Below are 10,008 nucleotides of genomic sequence, written 5' to 3' on the forward strand. Positions count from 1 at the left end.
GGCCGGCAAATTTGACAGCAGAGTTTTTTTATGCTACTTAATATAAATCAAAAAGATTTTGACGTTTGTTATGTTTTACAAATATAAGTGAGTAATATATTTTGCCGATTACTTTCCCCACTCGTCATTGTACATTTGGTGTAAGAAACTTCCGAATTCTAGACTAAAACAGCTAGTTCACCGCCCTCCAACCAGTAATACACCTCACCTTCAGCTCACACTTTGTATAAGTAAAAAGATTTCTGAAAACGTATTTTCCTCTTTTCTCTTCCCCCTATCAACTTGCCAGTCCTACTACAGGTACGTAAGTATAGGCTGCAAACTGGATGGTTTGTGTATAATTTTGAATTGTAATAATAACCTAGGACATGACAAACATCACAACTACAAACATCTACCTTGTAACTTTGTAAATCCGCCTTGAGAGGCATTGAATGCTCTCAACAAAAAACATTATACCCGTGCACTAAATCGGAGAGCTCGCCCTACTCAAACTGCGCTGGTACTATATTTTTTGCAATTTCGATGAAGATTTATCAATGCTCTGTCGCATCGCTATTGCGACCACAAGTGGGTTGTTCTGGAAATGGTACCAGCTCATTGCCAATATAATGTCAAGCGTTATTTTAAACACAATAATGGAGTGAAAAATTAAAAGCGCCTCTAGTGTCAGAACTAAGAACTATTTTTTTATACTTCAGCGCCACCTATCGACAACGATTAATAACGCATTCCAAACTTTTAAGTTAATAACAAGAAAATTGCCATATAATTAAGCTCAAACGCGTGTAATGGCAACACAATATAACCAGTTTCCACCTCATTTGTGTTCTCGGCTTGTCCATTCGCACAACGATAAAGTTATCTAAAATAAATTAATTTTAATAAGTGCTACAAAACTCGTGTCAAAATGTTGAAGAAACTGTTAATAATTATGTTATCTTTATTATTTGTATTAAACACAGTTAATGCCAGTCCAATGCCACGGTAAGATTAAACACTTTTGCAAATCTGTTTTTTTATACGGAAATATTTTAAATACATTTTCAAAGTTAATAACTTAGTTTCTAATAAACAAATCGTCTCGTAATACTTAAAGACCGATGCCATTTTCCTGTTATTGCATTTAATTAATCTTAATACTTATATAATCCAACCCAATTAACAAACAATTGTTAGCACTCTTTTGAAAACAACTTCGTCTCTTTCTATCAAATTGTGTCTACGCTGTAATAAAAAGAGACAACTACGTGTAATAAACTACTTATCCGATCTAAAACTCTTATAAAGCAACCAAAAGGGTTATAATAATTGTCTTTATTGGTCAAGACAGATCATCACTTCAATTCTTACATTATTGATTATTATATGAATTAAGCCAATTTTTAATACAAAATTATCCTCCAAACATGCGTATAACTCTATTATCTGGATAGATCTTTAAATATTTTAGACAAAAAATTGCCTACTTGAGATAATGTATAAATTATTGGTCACCGTGACCATGCACGCTGAAAAGCACGCCAAACGTCGGAAAAAATTTAAAATATAGAATTATGTAAATAATTATAAGTTCTTAATAATAATACATAGCTTTAATCGGTTCAAAAAGTGTTTTTCTTAATGTGTAAAAGCTATTTTAACAAAAGACAATAATATTTTTTATATTTCTTTGCCACAAAAATATAACGTTAATCCGAGAATTAGAAGACGTTTATTTGTCCGTTTAATATTATTATTTACGTCGATAAAAGTACCTGCCATACAATATTATTGTGCTTTTATTACTTACGTTAATAAATGGAAAATAAAGATAGAAATTCACTAAGTTTTCTTCAAAAAGTTACCATATATGACATAAGAATAGAAATTTTTAGACATAGTTCATTTCGCTTATATCATGTTTTTTTTTTCAGAAACGACGATCCAAACTTCGATGTAAGTATTCCAATCTTGAAAATCTTATAACAAAATAAAATTTACTCTATATAGACAAGTGATATACATAGTCGATCAGCTTTAAGGCCTGATTCTAAGGTCTAAGGCGTCTCTACGGAGTCACAATTAGAACCGTCTCGTTTCGGAATATCACTCTCAACTTTTTTGTGTTATATTAAGCTCTAAGCCTTTCTTATTCTTAAAAGACCGGCGACGCTCTCACGCTCTCTGGCATTGAGTGTCCATGACCAGCGGTATCACTTAACATCAGGTCAGCCTGAAAAGAAACTGAAAATTATCCTAAGAAATTTTGGTTTCTTCACGAGATTCAATTTACATAAGGATCGTTAATTTATCGATGCAAGCTGTCAAATATAATCTAGCCTAGTGGCGGCACTTCACACACTCTGTGTTTCCACTTTTCGTTATTTTCTGTAATATAATACCACATAATAAAGCAGCAGTTTCCAATAAGTTGTCTGTTGATAATATGGAATGAAAATTATAGTAATTAGTTTCTTTAGTACACCCCATATCATACTTGATAGACTGCACATAGCTTGCTGTTTTCGTTTATTTCCAAATACATCCACAGACCTAACGTAGGGGCAATTTATTACGTCACATTTGACTACTGTCAGTTTTAACTTCATTTCGCTAACATTGTAACGACGTCAGTTCACTCTTTAAACCAGAACAAATTAGTATGTTTTGAATGGTTTATTAGTAAAACGGTTAACACTTTATTGTCATTATTACAACAAATATGAATAAAAATAAGCATTTATGGAGTTCGGACTTCAAAAATGTTTTTTTTTTTAATGTAATAGCAGGCAAACGGGCAAGAGGCTCACCTGACGTGAATGTTACAAATTCGATAAATATATGAGTTGTCAAATATTATCTATTAAATTGGCTCTATAAGATTTCTTTTTGCATTATAGCAGGCCGTGGGTGTGACATTGACAGTAATATTTAAATTATTTATTTCTATAGATGGTAATTTGTCAAACGCGTACCGACTGGTATTCTGAATAAACCGGCATATTTGTTATATCTAAAAACGTTGGAAATAAATATTATGATTACTTAATTTAGTGTTTTCTTTAAGACCTAATTTATTTTTACCTCAACTAATATTTGACAGCTTGCATCAATTACGGAACAGTATGTAAATTTTCAATCACTGACGTTGTCATTTTGACGTATACTTGACAGAACTATTGCATAATTTATATGATGTGCGTTTATAGCTTAGAATCAGTCAACGCCTTCAAACTTCTTTTAAGCAAGGAGATATCTTATAAAGTGGATGTCAATTATAATAATAAAATAGGTTAAATTATCCATAACCTCTTTTAATAAGCTAACTAAATTTTAAAAGAACGTACGACAGGCAACTAGAAAAACGTTTCACACGTATATACATAAAGTTACTTATTTTTTGTAATTGATATTTTTTTAATTGCTTGCCATGTGCAAGTTGCTCGGCACACTAATGCAGTGGTAAAAGATCCACAATATACACGAGTGACAAGCACATATAGGCAAACATGATACACAATTATTCACCAAACAATTAAAATTACAAAAACTAAAAGAAAATCGACTTTAAAGTGTTAGGGGAGCGACTATGGATATCCAGACCTAGCTAGTTTATCAGAATGCTCAATCTGGCATCGGTGAGGTTGAGGAGGAGGACAACTGAAATGATGAAATGCCTCGAGAATCTTTAATATCATTGTAGTAAAGAGGATTGTTGACCAAGCAGCGGCTTCACGACTCATCGCTGTCGTAGTCTGCGCACTATTGGAAATTTAATGTGCGCTTTTAACACGAAGCAAATCAACGTGAGAAAACCGGCATACCTTAGAACCAAAAACTCAGTATTAGAAAAAACTATTGAACGATACAGATGCAGAAATCTGAACCCAAGGCCAAGGGTTATGGCGCGACTAATTTATCATTATATTCCCTAGTGAAAACATCATTAGCATCGCTGTGATTTGACGAAAAAGCGACAGTAAAAAAAACAGCCACATAAATTCATACGATTTAACGTGAAATAAAATGAGAAATCAAGCAATATACAGTGTATAAACTTAAAATTACTTAATTTACTAACTTAAAAAAAAATATAGATGTTCAAAAATGAAATTAATTAAAATTTATCAAGTTTTACCCATCAATCATATTGATTATAAAAACTTTTTGCAGTGAAAACTTCTGACTACACAAATTTAAAATTTATGCATTACATTGCACAGACATACATAATGCTTCCTATCTCTCACAGGTTAAATCTTAAATCGTCCATATTCCTTGCGACAATTTTCCAATGTTTTATTACATCTTCCCAAGTTTTTGGTGGGCAACCTTTTCTTCCCACTGGACCATTCCAATTAAGTATTTTTGATCCATCTGCCATCACAAATGCAGCCAATGTTAGCGGCCCATATAACTTTTTTGTATATGAATTGAACACATGTTTTTTTTAAAGATACAACCTACGAATGACACTGCAAATCGTGAATGGGAATTACCGTAATCAACATTAAATACATTTAATAAAACCTGTATTTTGATCTGCTAATATATTATTTATCAATGACGCTTTTGTTTTGATTCATGCAAACTATTACAATAATATTAACATAATACTATAAAATCTATATTAAATAACTATTATTAACCGTCTATTAAAGACATATTTGCTTCCAAATCACTGCATATATTAATAAATGTTAAACAATGTATTCGTTATTATAACAATCAAATACAGTATTTACAATTTTCTTAACCTACAGTAGTGGTAATAAAAATTAATACAAAGAAAAAACTAATTGAAAAAGTTCGGTCCCTGCCGCAGTGTACCTTTAACGCTGGCAGCATTTTCTCGCTGTATTGCGATACTTATTCGTTGAGCGAGGAAAGCACCAATCGTACTGGTACCATCTACGAGGCATCAACTTAATTCTTTAATTAGCGCCAGTGTATTTGTACCCTTTGGCCCAAGAGTACTACTCTATTAGAATAAAATCGAACTTGGAGGAAAGACTCTTATATTTGAGCCGTTTTTAAATATGAGGATAATCTAATGAAAATATCTTATTGTATATCCTAATCAAGCGTGAAAATGACATGAGTAGTTAAGAAGGCGCCAGACCAGATCCATGCAACTTCCTCACAATCGAGTAGCCCGCAACATCCCAGCGCAATTGCCGACTTTTTGTATTGAAATATACACTGTAACACATGTAGGAATATTACATGGACAATGAAACTTCATAATTATAGAAGTATTGTCAAATAAATTGTCGTAAACTCTTACTTATTTACTACTAGTGCTGCCATCTCTTGATCATCTCGTTGCATAATATTGTGCTCTATAATTTTGTGGCTGTTGAGCGATGATATGCTTTCCAAATATTTTATTCCATGATTGTGTGTATTAGGTCCTAACGACTCGTTTGCAAAACGTTTGTTTTTAGTTTCAGATAGATGAAAATGGCATCCCGAAGGGCTGGTTCTTTGGAAAATGCGACGGCTGTAAAATTCATAACATCGGAAACGGTGAAGGGAACACAAACACAGTCTATATAAAAGATAAATAAATGTTTTTTATTAATATAGTGCAATGTTTATGTTTCGTAAGATTTAAATATATTCCAAACTCATATTTTTTTACTCCCTTAATATAAGAAATATATGTATTACTAGCGGATCCAACAGACGTTGCCATATATGTCTTACATAAAAAAAAGATATCTAATAATGTAAATCAACCTCGACTCCACCTGAACACCTAAAAATTTAATCAAAATCTCTCCAGCCGTTTAGGAGTTTAATTACTAACACATGAACATTAGATTTATATATATACCAGCTGATTATTTAACCAGCTGTGCTTGTAGCTGTAGCTGTATCGATAAATAACCTAGATACAGACTGCAGCGCCATCTGCCGGGGCTAATTAAGGAATCTAAACCAACCAGGGCGCCACCCAAACGCATACAAAATCCCATTAAAATCGGTCTAGCTGTTTAAGAAGAGTTCAGTTACATACAGTACAGTAGAATTATATATATATATATATGTCGGAGAAACACCTTCCCCAGTGACGTCATCAACAGTGGTTGCAGATTTGGTGGGCGTAATGAGGGTAAAGAGCGAGCACAAAACACGACGATTGTAGTTTTCACAATATTTTATTTACACTGATGATACACTGATATTTTATGGTAGTTATTAATAATAAATTATAAGTTTTAAGACCGAGCAGTGAATTCAATGTACCAATCTAGCGACAAAAACTCAGGGATCCAACTCGATCCGTCTCCACTTCAAAAAGGCCCCGTAACAACCAACGGACTGGCCTATATATAGATGGAGCTTCGACCCCACTCGAGCAAAATGCTCTGCTCTCATTGGTCGTTTGTTTAATAACGATTACAATATTATAAATTAGAAAAACGTAACTAATTTTAACTAAAATCACTAATTTGTTAACGGAAATATGTTTTAGGTTTTATAATATCGTAAAATCGCGTATTAAGTTAAATTAAGATTAATGCAACGTGTTTAAATGATAAAAAGAATTTAATGTGTTATAGTACAATCAACAAGCAACTCGTTGAATGTCTTCCTCCGACATATTTATATATATATATATATAACGTTAGATATTAAAATAATTGTAAATATAACGAAAACTAGTTCTCATTCTATACGGATAATAAATGACGCACCTTTAACTAATAGTTAACTCTTTTCTCTCTATCTTTTTTATTTGTTTTTACGTTCTTATAAAAGAGAGGTGTGAGTATTCCAGCCAAGATGGTGCAATTATTATATTATAAAATTTACAATTAACATTTTACGTTTTAATTACATTAGATTTTAATTAAATCACAATTAAACAAGTTTGTAACAGACCGAAAATAAGTGGTCATATGCAAAATGATTATATTTTTATTCTGTGTATCTTAGTATTTCAAATGACAGCGTAATTTGTTAAATAACACAAATTATCTACAATACTCTCAACCTAATACAAATTTATATCTATCACATATATAACAGTCGTTTAAATAACAAAAAGCAAACAAAAAATTTAAGTTTTGGACTCGATACTATGTCAAATAATTCGCGAAATATGTCAAATTCTAATCCCCATTAAGAACAAATCCCTTGGAATAGTGTGACATATTCTATTTTTTTTTAACAGGTTCACTGTCCATAGAGGTATGTAGACGGAAAGATCTTCGTCACAGTCCACATGTACCACTTCTTGCAGGTACAACTTCTAAGTTTTTTGGAGTTTTGGACCTGAGAACCTAAAAAGCGCTGGGACATACGGCAAAAGTTTATTTTTTCTAGTGAGTTGAGATTAAACAATGTGTAAATTGGTATGTATTTTTTCAAAAAAAAACGCAACTAGACCCGAAGGGTAGTTCCACTATCAAGCTTGGAAGCTGTAAAATAATTTTTTATTAAATTAAAATCAAATTGTTATAAATAACTGGACTGATTAGTAACCGTTCTCAAGGGTTGTTGTTTTGAAAGGTACCAATATCATTGTCCTCAGCAATGATATTAGTACCTTTCAAAGCATCGTTATTTAATGACGTAATTTCTCCAAGCCCTAGCAATTTGGAAATTTGATATTAGGTCCTTACATATGAAATTGGCGTTTTGTCGTACTAGTCACTTTGACCTCAAATACCTCCTCTTTGGTTAGGAATTTCAAATTCAAATTTGTACAGCTATTTACTCATGTATTTGTACTTCGATGACCGTCATCCATTTGTTTTTTTTTTCTGTTTGCGTCACTCATTTTACAAAATGGAAAACTGAGAGTATCGCATTATTTACGAGTACGAGTTCCGCCGTGGCACTAGTGCTGCGGAAACGACTCGAAGGGTGAATGATGTGTATGGCGGTCATGTTGCAAAAGAAAACACAGTTCGTTTTTGGTTCCAACGTTTTCGTTCTGGAAATTTCGACCTGCAGAACAAGCCCCGTGGACGGCCTGAGACCCAAGTTGATAATTAAGTATTGAAGGCTATTGTGGAAGCGGATCCATCGCAAACCACGTCCGAGTTAGCTGCAAGCTGCGGTGTTAGTGATAAAACTGTTTTAATTCACTTGAAGCAAATTGGAAAGATTAAAAAGCTTGAAAGGTACCTCACGAATTGACTGAAGCAAACCGGCAAACGCGCGTCGACTGCTGTGTTACATTACTGAACCGGCACAATAATGAAGGTATTTTAAACCGAATCATTACCTCTGATGAAAAATGGATTCTTTACGATAATCGGAAGCGCTCAGCGCAATGGTTGAATCCTGGCCAGCCAGCCAAATCCTGCCTCAAGCGAAAATTAACCCCAAAAAAGTTACTTGTAAGCGTTTGGTGAACTAGTGCCGGTATTGTTCATTGCAGTTTTCTCAAATCTGGCCAGACTATTACGGCTGATGTCTATTGTCAGCAATTTCAAACCATGATGGAAAAGCTAGCGGCTAAACAACCTAGGCATGTCAATCGCTCCACGCCACTGCTACTTCACGACAACGCTAGACACACTGCATAACAGACGGCTACCAAATTAGAAGAGCTTCAATTGGAATGTCTTAGATATCCTCCATACTCCCCGGACCTTGCTCCAACAGATTACCTTTTTTTTTTCGAAATTTGGACAACTTCTTGCAAGGGAAAAAATTTATGGGGCAGTCCAAATCGCCTTCACAGATTTTATTGATTCCCGTCCGACTCGTTTTTTTAGTAAAGGGATTAATGAACTACCTACGAGATGCCAAAAGTGCATAGAAAACAATGGTTCATACTTTGATTAATTAAATATGTTATATTTAAAAATATTCGAGTTTTTGTTCCTCCCACACAAAACGCCAATTTCATATGTAAGGACCTAATATGTATGAAAATATAACCACCACAGATACCCTATGTTTTTACGCATTTCGAATTTGTATTAGTTTTATTAAACATTGACCTCGCGATATAACATTCAAAATTCAAAATCACGTTAGAATTGCGAAACCTGCTGTATCATTTTCCCTAAAGTTTTTACAATACCAAAAACCCGTTCAACAAAGTTGAATGCAAAGCTATTGGTTTTAATTGAATAAACGGCAACTCCGATCAATGTTAATAAAATGCCTAGGGATGATGATAATTACTATAAATGTTTTGATTGTATCGGTCGTCTGTGGAATCACCAGACATTAACATGGCGCAAATATTTTCAACTAATGAGCCCATTTTCCGAGCATTGTTACTAAAAATTAAATATACGGGATTTAAGTTTGTTTTTTGTTTCGTTGCTATTGTTCCGATATTGTAATACTTAACTTTATTGGTTCAGAATTTCGAACGCATCAGGTCGGGGTTGAAAGTCGTTTAAGCCACAGTATCAACAGTGCTAGCAATGTATTTCCTATGAGAGCAATAAACACTTGCTCCTACGGTGATGGCATTGTGAGTGACATGTCAGACACAAAATACTCATTTGATTTGCCAATAAAATAATAAAGATGCAATGTATGTATTATTATTAGTATCGATACCGTCAAACATCTTGAACATTAAACGAGGTAGTGGGGGAAGTTTGCGCATCGTAAACAGCGCGGGACACAAACCTCAACTGATTTACCAATCACGCGATCGACACGTCACTCTTCCTCCGCCCCCCTCCCAGTAATAACTAAAAATCTGCGCAGGCAAGGACATTTGTTCAAGATTTTTGCCGGTACCTATATACGCGTCGACACGAGTCCAACGTGTGCGCGCACACAAGAGCACAGTCGAGCGCGAAGTGCTGAAATATTCACACACAACTTCTATTGAGTGAGTCGACTAAAACAAACATTTGTGCCGTACGCTGTGCAACAATGTGGCGTACAGTACAGCACACTGGTGGAATCGTACCCTATCGTACATCTACATGATTTGGAGCGTTACTTCGACTTGTACTTGGCTCTTCAGTGTTATTTTTACAAGTAGGTTTTCGTGGGCCTGGTATGCTGAAGCGGTCTCGTTTCCTTACGATATTT

The 10,008-nt window shown here is 34.0% G+C and overlaps 1 long non-coding RNA gene across 1 annotated transcript; it reads left to right on the forward strand.

Annotated features, from left to right (window-relative positions):
* Positions 1-793: 793 nt before the first annotated feature.
* LOC123715725 lies at positions 794-5,570 on the forward strand. Its single transcript, XR_006754463.1, has 3 exons — positions 794-987; positions 1,917-1,938; positions 5,430-5,570. It is a non-coding gene; the product is annotated as an uncharacterized LOC123715725 (long non-coding RNA).
* Positions 5,571-10,008: the final 4,438 nt, after the last annotated feature.

This window comes from Pieris brassicae, chromosome 10 (genome assembly GCF_905147105.1).
Source record: "Pieris brassicae chromosome 10, ilPieBrab1.1, whole genome shotgun sequence".
Classification (NCBI taxonomy): Eukaryota; Metazoa; Arthropoda; class Insecta; order Lepidoptera; family Pieridae; genus Pieris; species Pieris brassicae.